At 35.9% G+C, this 15940-nt stretch overlaps 1 protein-coding gene and 1 non-coding gene across 7 annotated transcripts in view; both read left to right on the plus strand.

Annotated features, from left to right (window-relative positions):
• The window catches only part of Oxr1 (oxidation resistance 1), a 365513-nt gene that overhangs the window by 40898 nt on the left and 308675 nt on the right, over positions 1-15940 (plus strand). The gene's annotated exons all lie outside the window — the stretch shown is intronic.
• On the plus strand, positions 11208-11363 carry LOC141421924 (U1 spliceosomal RNA). The gene has a single exon (XR_012446613.1). It is a non-coding gene; the product is annotated as a U1 spliceosomal RNA (small nuclear RNA).

Consider the following 15940-nt stretch of genomic DNA (forward strand, 5'->3'; position numbering starts at 1 on the left):
TAGTGTCACTCAGGGACTGCTCCATTTCAAGGCAGAGTAAATGCTGGGCTACTCAATGCACTTCACACAGAATATCTTACTACAGTAGTATAGGCAGTTTGGAGTCAAACTGCTCAGAAGCTAATCATGACTGTTACTCAGTAGCACTGCAATATTTTGATTTCTTTAACCTTGGTTTCTCAGCAATAAAATCGACATAAAAGCAGAGCTATTTCACAGGATTATCGTGAAGACTGAATGTGAAAATATTTATAAATTTCTTAGTATACTCCAATACATATTAACATTAAACACTGAAAATTACTCTTTGCTCTTTTACAGTTATTATTTTCATAATTCCTAAGAGATACTAGTAATTTTTGCATTTGAACCTAGATTTGTTTTATTCCTGACAACTTTCACTATTCTCTATATCAGGCTATCCCAGTCTTTTGTGACTCTTAGGAAATTTCCTTGAGCATATCCAGAAACACAAAAATCAATATCCAAATCCTAGTAGGCACCTGTCCTGCAAATGCTGATGGGTAAGAGTGTACATGGGACTGAGTGTGAGCCATGCTCACCTCTCAAGACTGAGTTGTGAGTATGAAGGCTATTGAAGGCCCATCCTTGCAAACAATCTCTAGGCCTCTTTGAAAATTGTCACCATATATAACAGTGTTCCAACTTACGGCACTAGAACCAAATAAAACTTCAGTATATAAACAATTCCTACATAAACACTCTCATCAATTTCAATAACCCAATCTATTTTTGGCACAGAAAATTCTTGCACAAATATTATCATTTTTCAAGGCAAAGTACACAGGGAGTCAAGAAGTTGGACCTAACACTCTGCCCTGAAATTAATCTGTGTTCAAAGTAGGAAATCTCAGGCAACATTTTTATTGGTTAACTGAGCACCTGAACTTCAGTTCCTATATTGGGGGTGGTTGTTCCCTTTTTTTTTGGTGGTGGTCATGTATTTACTAAAAGATTAATAATAAATATGTATTACTTATGTAACCAGAAAAATTATTTTCCTATAAAACTATGTATATTTTTCATTGCAGAACAATGACATGTGTTTATCACTTCTGCAATACCATTTATCTTTATTGTCCTGTAAAGTAAATGCTCAATATGTTAGAGAAATTCAGTGACACACGATGGCTTGCATTATTCTGAAAGAGCTTTTGTAATACCATGAGTTTTCACTGCTTGCCAGTTAATCCATTTGGTTGACTGACTAACTTAGAACATTTTTGGCAAATAACTAAAGAAAATGTGTTTTATTCAAAGCTCAGCTTTGCCTTCATTTAGTTTTTTCATATAGCTTTATTTTCTAGAAGTTTTTTACTGGCATGTTGCATTCACCATGTAAAAGCCCTATTTTAAGTAAGCATATTTTATGATAATTTTTGGCTTTGGCTTTGACCTAATACTTCCTGAACACACGATCATCTGAGACAAAACGTGCATTCTGTACACATGCAGGTACCCAACCCTGGGGATCTTGTGCTTTCTTTCTTCTTCTCTCAACATTAACTCTTCCTTCCAGTACTCACTCTGAGTTTTAAAATGCATTTGATAACATTTTTAGGAAAATGTTAATATCTTTTGAGCTTCTTGTTAAGATTATAAAATCTTTAAAAAGTTAAGGAACTCTAGGCACAGATAGCAGCCATTAAACATTTGTTAAAATGAATAAGAGCTAATTGAGACAAAGTTTTACAACATTGAAGAGACTTTTAGTAGACTGGTTGAGGTTCTATTTTAGCTCCATACGATCTAGAAAATATTCTTAACTACATTTTGTATAGTTTTCAAAAGCAAACTCAATTCTCAATGCATGTTACCATACAGTAAGTAACAAAATAGGATTAAAATATGACTAGTGTTGTATCTACTTTAAATTTCGTACCTATAATTTTACTAACACTACATAGTGTTTTTCCCCTTAACCAATAATATTATTTTTTAGTCTAAATGACGATCTGAGGAACTATGTTAAATTTATGATCTTGATTTACTGATTTGCTTGGGACTTATTTTGCAGGATTAATGGTTTTTTGGTGTTTGGTTTATTAAGGTACCATTAATGACTTATTGCTGATGAATAAGCTAGTATTTCCAGTATGACTGGTGCTGAGAGGTCATAAACAGCTCCCATTTGACAGAGATGGAATGGTTTCTATCATATATAACCCTCAGAGAGAAGATAACATGTTAAATTTGAGAAATCAGGGAAAGGAAGCCAGTGTATGTTGATTTTCTATCCTGCACCAGACATTATGACTGGAGTATTATATGGGGGATCTCATTTTACTCTAACAATGAGGAGAAAAAGCTAGAATTCAAAAGTCTAATCTACCTTACCTAAAGCTGATGCTCTTTTTAAATACCTTTGAAATATATCTGGAAAGCATGTAGAGAGAAGACTGGGAGTGGGATGGTAACAGTGGGACACAGAAAGATCATCCCAACAGACCCCCACTGGTAAAAGGATAGAAACCAGAAAGTGTGTTTGAAAAACAGTAGTAGTTTGGTTTGACCAGACCAAAACAACATTTGAGGGAGTGGTAAGAATGCAAACTGGGAAGGAAGGTTATCAAGATATCCTAAAGGACTTTTGAATACTAAGATAAGGAGCATAGACTTAATTAGGAAGGCAGCAGGGAGCCAGTGAGGATTTTGTGTGGAGGACCAATATGATTATAGCTGACAGCAGTCTTAATAAGGCTTAATAAATAGTACAGTTTATAACCTTGGGCCAACTGCTGAGCTGCATCCAAAAGTTGTGCTACGGAATTAGCAAACCAATTACTGTGAGGGTGACAGCCTGAATTTAATCCCAGTCATCATTTATATTGGAGTAGGAACTCCTGGAAATGGAAACAAGTTGTAGTGACAGGTGACATGTCTTTTCAGAGTTGACTTCCTTTATTTGACTCCAGTGACATACTGCTAAAATGCCATAACAGTGCAATGATTTACTTTTCACCATTTTTAAAACCTCTCTTCTTTGTAAATTTTCAGTATATTTTTTGGGCTTTTCTGCAGTCCTAAAATGTATTGCCATCTGTCTTATTACTTGTAATAGTGTTTTGCCATCTTTTATTGGTATTAAGATGTTTTCCAAAAAGGAAAACATCATTATGTTATCTGCAATGTGATTTAACAGCTGATGTTGACTACAAGACAGCATTCAAATTTCAGATCTTTCAGTCAGAATATATTTTTCTAAATCAGAGAGTAGGTTATGTAAGAATCTATTAATTTCCTCTTTGGTAATTTAAAGGGAACTTTTGTGTGTGTGTGTGTGTGTGTGTGTGTGTGTGTATGTATATACACAAGGGGAGAGAGGAGAAATAGAGAGAGAGAGAGAGAGAGAGAGAGAGAGAGAGAAAGAGAAATAGACATATGGATGTAGAGAAAGAGATACATGCTTACCCTATTACTTCATTCTGGAGAATAGCTCCTGGCAAACAAAACAGTTAGATAATGAAGTTTCTTACAAGACAAATTCTTTTAAATGAATTATGGTAATTAGTCCTACTCTCACTCTTATCACTTAAGTAGTCAGAAATTTTTGTTCCACTATCTGCATTCCTATGTCATTTTGAACTGATGTTAGTTTATTTTGAACTCAGTATATTGTGATAAGGCCTTTGCCTTTCTCTCTCTAACTAGACTATATACCTGTGACAACATGTTTGTTGTTTGTTGCATACCATGACAACTTGATTCATAGTATACCTTCAAATCATTTATTTCCATGGAGTTGAAGGTTCCTTTTCCTTGAACTCTCTTTGTTGGACTTTCATTCATATGACAGGTTTTGAAAATCTCTTTAAGTATTGAGCTAAGTGTGCAGAACATAGCCCTCTGTCTTTATAGACAAGGGTTAGATAATTGCAATGTAGTTTGTAAGTGGGACTAGTGTAGGTTCAGTATAGAGGCAAACTTGGTGTTCAAGAATGGCTAATTAGAGATCACCTTTTATCTGAGTTGCAATATAATTAGAAAATGAAAATCATAAGGATGAGAAAACAGAGATAATTACAACAGCATATACATGGATCTGGGTATATGAAAGAATGGTGGGGCCAGGTTTCTGCTAATTTAGTATGACAGAAGCAATGATGGTGAGCTATAGAGGTGGACCCAGATCCTAAAGGTATTTTTTGTTGACATACAAAATCGGGGGCATCTAAGATTTCTATATTATCATTTAAGGCTTCAATTTAAAGTTAATTATCCTAAATTTGTGGTAAAGGGGTCAATTACCGTGGACTCCTATTAGTATTTCTTTGAAAGAAGAAAAAGGCGTTTGAGTGAAACCGGCATCATTTTATTTTGTTATAGTAGACTTTCAAGGCACATTTAGAACACATTTGGAATAAAGAGTCTTTTATCCATATAAGAAGAAGAATAATTATAGCATTTATTTATTTGTTTATTTTGCAGTAATGGCGTTTGAACTCAGGGCCTCACACTTGCTAGGCAGATACTCTACCACCTGAGTCACTCAGGACAGCCCAATAGTAGCTGTTTTTAAAGTGAAGTTGTAAATTTTCAATGAGATAATGCATGCAACATGATTGCCACAGTACATGGTAAATACAAGAACTCAGTGTATTATTGGTGTGTATTATAGAGTGTTGTGGAGTATTCTTTTATATTTGAGGGCTGGTAGGAATGCACAAATATGGTAAACACTACCTTAAAAGCTAGTCTTTCTGTTCTAATAATTTTTAAAGTCTTGTTTGCCACTTGGGTCAAAGTGCTACTTATTTGAGCATTTCTCATCTCCAGATCAAAACCCAATGTAACAGCTTTTGAAGATTTTAGTTCATGGAGTGACAGTTTTTTGTGGCTAGTAAGACTTGGAAGGGGCCCTAACTCAGGAATTATCAGTTTTCTCATGAAATGTTAGTTAACATTACAGAGAAACAGGACTGATACATAGGAAGAAAGGGTGTTATAAAAATACACAAGAACATTACACACCAAAAAGATTTCTGTGTTTCTAGTGAATCTTTTCTTGTCACTTATACCTAACACCAAGGTTTTATTTATTTATTTATTTATTTATTTATTTTTTATTATTCATATGTGCATACAAGGCTTGGGTCATTTCTCCCCCCTGCCCCCACCCTCTCCCTTACTACCCACTCTGCCCCCTCCCTTCCCCCCAACCCCCTCAATTCCCAGCAGAAACTATTTTGCCCTTATTTCTAATTTTGTTGAAGAGAGAGTATAAGCAATAATAGGAAGGAACAAGGGTTTTTGCTAGTTGAGATAAGGATAGCTATACAGGGCATTGACTCACATTGATTTCCTGTGCGTGTGTGTTACCTTCTAGGTTAATTCTTTTTGATCTAACCTTTTCTCTAGTTCCTGGTCCCCTTTTCCTATTGGCCTCAGTTGCTTTTAAGGTATCTGCTTTAGTTTCTCTGCGTTAAGGGCAACAAATGCTAGCTAATTTTTTAGGTGTCTTACCTATCCTCACCCCTCCCTTGTGTGCTCTCGCTTTTATCATGTGCTCAAAGTCCAATCTCCTTGTTGTAACACCAAGGTTTTAAACTAAGCTTCACTTCTGCCTTAATCCAGCTATGTGACCTCATCTGAAAAGTGGCAATAATAGTAACTATGTCACAAGACTATTAGAGGCTTATGTAATAATTTTTATAATGTAGCTAACATAGTGGCTGAATGATAACAAATATTCCACTGGTGTCCAGCTATGGACATATTTGTATATGTATTGTGAATGTGCATCCTAAAAAATGTAATGAAGTCACCAAAATGTTGACTGTGGTTATCGCAGGGTGGTAGGACTCACAATTATTTATATTTTGGGGTGTCATTTATATTTTTTAATAATGAATGAATATTATATTAGCCCTTACAGAATAAGTTCTACTTTTTGAAAAATGCTCATAACCAAAAATTGCAACCATTAAAAATATAGGACTAATTTGGTGCATACCTATTATCCCAGCACTTGGGAAGCTAAGGTTGGGAGATTATGAGTTTGATGCCTGCCTGGGGTATGATTTGAGAATTTACCATCAAAAAACACAAACAAAACAGAGAAATAAATATATAGGACTGTTATCAGCAAATATAATAAGCAAAATATTCCACTCATATATTTATCATCACTGACTTCATTGTGATGGTTACATCTATTCATGACACAATTTGGGCAATGGAAGCTCAGGAACCTTGTAAAGAGTGGCGAGTGAATGAGAAAACACATCTTACCCTGACCAAGCCTCTTCTTTCCTCAGAACTCACACTGATAAGAAAGCTTGTGCTAATTCTGCATCCTTACACTAGTAAGGCAGACATTTTACAGGCTATTTCATATCCTATTTACAGAGACAGGACTTTGAAGCACTGAGTGGTGTATTGGCTTGTTCAAGGTCACAGGTGACTCTGTTAGCAGATCTGGAAAGAAAGGCCCAGTCCATGGAGACTGGATCCAGTCAATAACCTGTTGGCTCTAAGGCTTAAACAGATGGTAGATGAGTTCATAATGTGGTTGGAAGCATGGGGAGGCGCAATGCCATGGAGGCTGTGAGACTCGTTCTTCTGTATCATGTCCTGTTGCTCCAGGGCCTGCACAGGGTCCCCCACTAGGAAGATTGGGGCTCATTGAATTTCTTAGCTCTTTTGTCCTTCTGGATTGCTAGAGGACAGCTTCTTAGTCTCCCTCTGATTCTTTTTATTCTTTTGAAATAATGATTCAATTATTATCTTAGTAACCTGGGCATTTTGTTTGCCAGCTCAGCTGCAACAGTATGAACTGGGAGGTTTCTTTCATTTTGTGGAATTAGGTATAACTCAAAACATTATGGAAATCAATATGGAAGCTGGGCATTTATTAAAAACTGAATTCAGTTTAACCTTTGATAAACAAATATATATTATTTCACCCCTCTGTAAAGGGAAACCAGTAGCCCAGAATATTTAACTCTTTAAGGCAGAAAAGAAGGAAAGAATTTTTATGTGAAGAAGAGGAAAATAAGTGATGTTCTAAAAATACCTTTAAATATGAACATGTATGAATTTATAGAACGATATAAGAGGAAAATCAAAAATTACATATTGTGGGATTATGAGAGGGATATAAAAAAGCTAGACTGAGGCCAATTTCACAGTTTTAAATTGCTTTCCTTTATAGAGGTACTGCACACCTTAAAATCGGATATGAGTTAGAGGCCATCCATCCTTGTTAATTTGTAGAATTTATGTTCTAATATTTATTTTTATGCTCTGAAGTCATGAAAAACATGTTTCTTATAAATTCCTCATGTCAGAAATAGCCAGGTACTGGTGGCTCACACCTATCATCCTAGCTATTTGGAAGGCTGAGATCAGGAAGATCACTTAGCTCAGCTCAGGCAAAAGATGTTTGTGAAACCCCATCTCAATGGAAAAAAAAAAAAGGTGGGTGTGTGGTGGCATGTACCTGTCGTCCCAGCGATGGCAGGAAATGGTCACAGTCACTTGTAGAGTCAGCATTTGAATCATTTTCTCTCTGACATCAAATCCAAAGCTAATAACTCATTCACTTAGTATTCTATGGATATTTAATATTAGAAAGACCTTTTAATGGGTCACTTATCTGAGTGGTGAAGATCAAAATGGTCTCTGGTACTGGTCAAGAAAGATGCTACCCTGGCTGGCTAATAGAAATACCTTGCATTTCCCAGGTAGTCCAGATACCTCTGACTTCCAGAGCTCAATAACCTTAGTCCTAGAGCCTCCTGCATCACCCTGGGCTCTGATTATGTTTTCTCTAAGCCACCTTCTCATTGTTATTTCTTCCCATCATAAATCATGAGTTGTTCACTCCCACAGGAGTCTATTTCCTAGTTCAATTGATTGAATTCACTAAAAATTAAGAAAGAAAAACATTTCAGGTGTACCACAGCTCTTATCACCAAACTTAGTGTTTCAACATTTTGATAATATCAACTCACAGTACTTGTGATAGATATCCTCAGATGCAAGGTCCTTGTAAAACACAGTCATCAGCTCCTCTTGGACCATACTGCTGTATCTGTACAACAATCCTGGGTGTTCTGTTTTGGAACTATCATTCAAATTAAATGACTGGGCTTTATTTAAGAAGCCATTTCTGTATTTCTGGAACCATAGGTAGGATGTTCACTAGAAGAAAATGAGAAAATAAGTTGGATAAGTTCTGGCAGGTAAATCAGCTAATGTCAAAATGCTTCTAAATTGAGTTTACCTATATAAAGTCTCTGTTATGTTGACTGAGTATGCTAGAAAGTTGTTTATTCAGTGCAGCGCTCCTATTTTTTAAACTTTTATAAGAAAAACTAGTTTTTAAAAGTAGAGGAAAATTTGGCTTAGTGTGGATTTTTGCCTGTGGGCAGCATTTTTAACTAACAAAGGGAGAGGGCAAAATGAAAAACCTTGCATTCCTAAGGTTTGCTTCCCCTTCTCTGAGTGACAAGTCCTGTCTTCTGTACTTTTAGGAGCCTCTATCCAGAGAAAAATAATCCCATCACATCACTTTAGATAAAATATTGGGGGAAAAGTAAAAGCGCCAACCTCCTTTTCAAGTACTCTCTTACATAAAATAATTTCTTTCTTAGAAAAAAATAGCCTTGGAAATATGTATAAATTGAAAAGGGTAATCAGCCATCCAAGTAAACCTTCAATTTTTTATGTGTACTTTCCTACAATAGTACTGTATATTTACAGTGGGTTCACCCTGTCATAATTTGACAAGTGCTTTTTCCTACTCAAGTAGACATCATGAATATCTCCCATGCCATTTAAATATTCAATAATACTATGTTTAGTGGCTACCTTACTACTAGCCATTAATGAAGGTCAACGTTCTGTTATATATCCCATTTTTTTATTTACAAAGTTCTCTTTTGTCACACTCAGATTATTCTTAATTTTTACCTATTAGGGGAATGAATATTTATCTAACAAAATCTTCTAACATCCAGAATAATTTCCTCAGTATAAACTTGTAATAGTAAGAATGATGGACCAAGGGGCACACTAAATTAAAAGTGTCTAGTGAATTTGATTCAATTGTCCTTTTGTTGGATCTTATCTCTACTAGCAAGTATATGAGATTGTAATTTCCTTGGACTTTTTATTAAAATTACTATAATTTAATTTTTGTTAATTTGATGAATTTTTAAAAATAATAGTTTTTATTTATATTTCCTTTCTTAGTAATGAGGATGGACATTTTTCTTGGGAACTTTTACTACTTACATTTCTTCTTTTTTGAGTCAGCAAGATTGAGTTACTTGTTAGGCCTATTTTGAAGTATTTCATTCATCATTGATCAAAAAAAGTAATTTGGAGACTTAATTTGGGATTATCCATGAAAACCAAAAACAGTATTGCAATTCAGTCAACTATGTAGGTATTTGGCACATTTTTAACTGTGTATGATTTAATTTTTAATATTACTTTTAAATCCTATTTCAATGTCAAATGTATTTTGTGAAAGTGTAAGTAAGATTGACCTCTGACTGACAGTAATAAAAATAAGTAAATTAAAGAGCTAATGGATCAGTAAGTCCTTATCTTTGAGGATGATAATAAGGACATGCCATCTATAGTAACATGGTTATGTGATCCAGTTTCTCCCTGTGAAATATGTTTGTTTTCTACAATGATTCCTGTATCTTGGAAATTTTGCCATTCACTCTTTAAAAACAAGGTCAAATAGACTAGTATGGGAAGGAAAGCATATATGGCACACCTTTGTAAAAGTGTGGTTTGAGTAGCATAACTGCACCCAGCTGAGGGAGTGGAGTTGACCAAGATCCATTCATTCATTGATTGGTTTAACAAATATTGGATTGGCCCTTCAGATAAGAGATGAAATAGTGATATCTTCTTATTTTTACTGTTTTTTATTAGTATACTATGAGCCAGGCAACCTTTCTAGTGTTGATCACATACTTTACTCTATCACAAGTGTACTCTGAAATAGAAACTATCGTCATCTGTATTTTTATAGATCAAGAGACTGAGGCACAAGGAGTTTGCAAAGCTTATCGAAGGTCATATGACTAAATAAGTAGAGCATCTCAAATGTGAACCCACACAATCTGTCTCTAGAGTTTTCTCTCTTAGTCACTGTCCTCTTTTAAATTGCTAATGTTCCTACAGAAGTAAGTCAAGAATTACTCAGTGAACTAATGCAGAAAGTATCACTTTCATCCACCCTAGGATAGTCCAGAAAAAAAAAAATCTAAGATCACACTGAAACTTTTCTACATCATGTGAGGACAGAAAAGAGAGAGAAAGTACAAATACAAGTATTTCTAACAAAGTTACTTTGGACATGCTTTTTCAATTGAGTTTTAAAAACTAAGTGTTAGAAGGTATACGAAAGAAGCAAAGTAGGGTGGATAGGCCAGAAGTTAGAGGACTTTACAGTCTGGGAAGCAATTTTTAAAAATAATAGCAAACAACCACTGAACAGTTCTAAGTACCTTATATGCATAAACACATTTTATCCTCAGTAACAACCCACTGGGAGAGTATTATTATTAGCTCATATGAGAGATGAGGCACTCATGCAGAGAGAGGGATGCATAGGTAGCGGGTAGCAGTCCCGGGTGTCTGGTTTCATAGCCCACTGTCTGTACATCTGGGAAACAGTCTGCCTCTGAGGCCTTTTTTGGTCTGGTCCTTGATCCCTTCTTCAAGTTCTGTTCTTTTTCTCTCTCTTTTTTTTGTTTTTGAACTCAGGGCCTCAGGCTTGCTAGTAGGCACGCACTCTACTGCTTGACCCACTCCTCCAGTCCTTTCTTTTTCCTTTTGGTCACATATGGTTGTACTCTACCGCATCTCATCTGTATTCCACTGCATTTTATCAGTATTCTCCACCAGAAACAGATTGGGTAAAAGATTTGGTCTTTTCTTCAGGAGGTTCTTCTATGCTACTCTCCAAAGAGTTTGTCTACCTCTCACGGGCTGTGACTTGTTGTGTAGTTACGCCTGCTTCAAGAAAGGCTGGGAATTCAAGTATTTCTCTCAGCACCTTCTATGGCAGAGAAAACAACCAGAAGAGGCAGTTGGAATGTATGGGGAATCTACTAATCTTCCATTTTTGCCACAACAGCTCTTTAACTCATTATCCTAGGGAATTCCACATTCCTGGATCTGGAGTTGTCAATATCTTTTTCAAAGATCTAGATGACATACTTACCTGGCAGGGATGATCACGAAGGTGGTTTTCCCAGATGGAGGCTTATCCATTGCACTCCGGATGTGCTGACTCCTGTGATTTCCCCAAATGTGGGAAACTCGACTGCATAATTTGTGATAGTGGAGGACTGTGTTCACGCTCTCCCCTGTATTAAAAAAAAAAAAGAAAAGAAAAGATCTAGATGATAAATTGTAGGTGATACTGGACTTGGTCTTGAAGACTGTTTAGTCCTACAGAATATAGGAATAGGATTTGTTATTACAGTGACCATGGGTACAGAGTATTGCATTTACGAATGACTGCATAATTAAATTAGCCTGTTTTGTGATACTTTAAGAAAATGCCTGAGGCCTGGTACTTTGTAAAGAAAAAGGATTTGTTTACCACACAATTCTGGAGATTCAAGAGCATGGCATACCAATGGCAGGAGTGTGTGCAGAAGAGATCACTTGGTGAGACAGAAAACAAAAGCTTGAGCTGCAGTAGCTGAACTTACTTAATAACAACCCTGTTCTCTCAAGAGTTAATCCATTCCCATGAGACATGCATTAACATCTTCCAAAATTGGTGCCCCATGACCTAATTATCTTCCTCTAGGTCCCACCTCTTTAAGGTTCCACTCCTCAACCTTGCTACACTGGAGACAAGGCTTCTGGCACATGAACATTTGAAGGACACACAAACCATAGCAGTAATGTATCAAACACATATCAAAAACATATTAGAATCAGAAAATGAAAGCTAGAATGCTTGTATGTATCTTCTGGATCTATGTGTGTTGCTATAAACATGCATCTGTGGGTCACCTTGGAAAACCCCAACCTTAATGCTTTTCCTAACAACCATGACCACATATTTCCCTCTCCCCTTTATAGAATAGGAACATGAAGCTAGGAGCAAGTAAATTCCCTTTCTAAAATATCAACTCCTGTGCAGCAGAATAAAGAAATGAGATCTAAAGTTGGCTTAAGCAGGAGGAAGCCAGGGCTTCCTCAGTTATCCCTGGGCTCACATTCTGGTTATTTTGCTTACTGTGTGATCTTTCTGTAACCCATATATGCTTACATTTGTCCTGTGTATGGAGCTTAGTCAGTCGCTTTTCTGTTAATGTTACCAGAGTCTCATTCTCCACCCTCCATTCTCCCACAGGGAAGGGAAGGATGCCTACCAGGACCATGAACTCCTCAGGAGTTGACAATTGTCTTCAGAGCTCAGCAAACCACCTGAAACACATAAGAAATGATTACTTATCAGATAATCTATGATGCCAATTTTGAAAATTCCTCATTTTTGGAAAAAATAGCAGAATGTTTATAAATAGTATATATGTGTACACTAAAGAATACTCTAAAAGAATGCTTTTGGTTTTCTCAAATTTTCTAAGAATTATGACTATGGAATTTAGGTATAATTAATGGTTTTCGGTATTTTACTCAGTATCTTTAAAGCTTGTGAATGTTCAACATAAATATTTCCAATAATCTCTATAATAATTTCTTTCTTTGAATAGATAAAAGGACTTCTGAATCTTTTTCTATGTGTAGGTTGGAAGAACTTTTTTGCTTTTATTTGCATAAGAAGTTAGTGTCTTTTATTCTCTGTAAGCATTTTTCCTGAAGTCATAATCCCTTGTAAAATGATTGCATTTTCCAAATTCCAAAGACCCATTGAACATGTTGAAGGAATTTTGTATGTTATATTAATCAATGGATCAGTTTAGTTTGCTTATCTTAAGAGGAAAACAATGGAATGAAATTAACTGGCATTTAAAAAACACAGTTGCATACAGCACAGATGGAAATGAATGTTATGTTTACCCCATAATTTTTTCAAATGTGGATTGTGCTCTTTATCTATCTGACTTCACGTCAGAGCTAAGAGAAGGAACAATTATTACTATGTTCAAAATGCCTTGGTTTTAAACAGCTGTCTCAGGAAAAAAAGCTTATTGATTTTTTATAATCCTAAGAACAAGACTTCACCTTCCTAACTCTCTCCTCTTAGAAACATCTACTGGGTGTAAAATGATACCCTACCTCTAATGAAACCAAGCTACTGCCTATTTATAGAAGTCAGAAAACTTTGAGAACTAAAACAGATACACGGAGTTTAGAATGTCTTAGAGCCAGTATTTCAGTTTATCTTCCTATCATGGAGAAAAGAGTGTTCGTACAAGTATCATTTTCTCTAGTACCAGTGGATTTGAAGGATTTCTTGAACCCTCTTCATCTCCTGGGGAAAATGGCTTTGAAGTCTCTTTGTTAGATCCCTGTAAGTCTGAATGGACAAATCTAATGTAGAGAATTTTAGAGGTCCTAATATGTACTAGGCACTTTCTACACACTTTTTGCCATCCTTACAATCTCTGAGGTAAACGTTACTTTTCTGTCTTATAGACTAGATCAGTGCATCTCTAAATAGTTCAGTCATTTGCTGTGGTAAATTAAGTTCCTTGCTACTCTTCCCATTGAGAAGTGAACAATTGCCTTACTGATTTGTTTATCCAAATGTACCTAGAAGTGATGTCCAAGGGTTTCTAAGGATAGGTGAAGAGAAATCTTTTGGCTTCTTCTTTTTTTTGCTGAGTTGGTGATCAAATCTAAGGCTTTTCATGTGTTTGGCTAGTGCTTTACCACTGAGCTACATTCCCAACTGAAACCTTGCAGCTTTAATTCACACCTTGGGACACCTGCTGATGGATCCCTGAGCTGACATAGAAGTCCAGATATCCTGAGGCCACTATGCCATAAGCCAGTCTGCATAAGTTTTAGCCCCCAAACTTTTGAGCTAGCTGAAATTCCAGGAATCTTGCAACAGAGATGATCTGTCTCCATTCCTGAGTGAAAATTCCTAATCTAAACAATTTTCAGATTTGATGTTACTGATGATTATGATGGTAGTGGTGCTTCAAAGATAATAATAATGATAAATTGTTGGTTTAAACCAGAGCAGATAATTGAAACACTGGTTACATTCTAACTATAACTTCTGACTCTAGTATTTGTATTCTGTACTTTATTTCCCTGTAACTGCCCACTACCCATGTACCTGTATACCTTATTAAATTTATGATTTATAACTATTGGACTAAAACTGAATTGTAAAAGGTTATCTTATAAGAAAACAAAGCTAAAAGCAATTTAAAATAATTCTGCCCTCATGCTTCCTTTCCTTTCATATCCTCTAATACAAAAGACATTATCTTATATACCTATTCACCAACCCTTTGTCTTCTCCTTCAGGACATAAACTCTTTAACAGCACCTACACCAGCATGTGGGATGAGTGGTTGCTCAAGGAATATTTGTGCAATAAATGAATTAATTAAGAAAATAATTCTGAATCATAGGGAACCCTTTCAGAGTTTTGTGTCTTCTTTGTTGGAAGCCAGTTTTGCTACAGAGTTATATACTTTGTTAAACTGAAGAAATATTGAGAAAAAAAAAAAAACAACTGCTGAAAAACTCAGAGTTGTAATACTAAAGCATGTATAACCAATTTCCAAAAGAATAGGAGCTTTCCATGTGCTTTGGAAGAGGGAACCTAACAGTGTTTTGACTATGAAGCTATGAATGTCAATAAAACATAAAAAATGCTTCTCCAGAAGGGATGATTTTTCCCTTGTTCATTGTTAAATGATTTGAGAAGTGGGGAAGCTAAGTTTCATTTATCTAATTTGTAATTTGTAAAAATTTGGATAGTGGTTAAACTACAGATTACTTCTACATTTAAAAAGTTTATCTGTGCTAAGAAAAATTTAAAAGATAACTAAGGTTAATGTTGAATGGAATCAAAATACAGTTTATTCATTCAGCAATTATATATTGAGTGCTGCTAGGAATTAGATACTTTGCCCAGTGCTGGGGATGTCATTATTAGTAAGGTAATTGAAGTATCTATCCCTTTGAGCTTACTATTAGCTGGGGGGAGAGGTGATAAACTAGTAAACAAATGCATCAATAAGATAGCATCCCACAGTGCTGTGAAACAGATGATATAGGGCAGTGTCACTCAAAGTGGCCTAAATTAAAGTTAGAATAGCCACTGTTGATTGAGTGCCTCCAACTCTGTTCTGGGGACTTTATGAATATAATCTCAGTATTCTACAGTGCAGCCTAAAAATGGGTGTTTTGTGCCCACTTTATCACTAAAAAAATGAGATTAAGAGAAGTTTGATAATTTAGAGTTTTGGTCAGGACCTTACAGTTTCAAGTGACAGAAATCCTAGGTCTAGTAGTTGATGGAAAATCTAGGAGTAGAACTGGCTTCAGTCACACCTGCACCCACAGGATGTAGTCTCCCTCTCTCCATCTCCAGCTGGGCCTCCCTCTTTGTCAAATACCTTAACAAGAAGCTTATCCTGCTAAGGTGGCCTGGTGGCCCCCAGAAGCTGCAAGTTCTTGTTCTTTCTGCTCACCGGTCTTTAGTAGACCAGCTACGTCTCTAGCCCTTACACATTTCTAGAACTGAGTATGGATTGTTCTGAATCACTTACTCCAGCTGGAGAAGAGAAGCAGCGTCAACACAACTCAAATGTCATTGAAAAAAGAGGAGAAATGGTATATTGTTCCTTCCCCAGAAGGGGGAATGACTATCACCTGAGCAAAATAGAGTAGCGTCTGCCCATTATATGTGCTGTACTTCAATAGCAGTAAGTTGCATAGTCAAGATTAATGAGGCCCCAGATGCTTTCTTTTGTCCTTTACATTAATTCTCATCTCTATA

This window comes from Castor canadensis, chromosome 3 (genome assembly GCF_047511655.1).
Source record: "Castor canadensis chromosome 3, mCasCan1.hap1v2, whole genome shotgun sequence".
Taxonomy (NCBI): domain Eukaryota; kingdom Metazoa; phylum Chordata; class Mammalia; order Rodentia; family Castoridae; genus Castor; species Castor canadensis.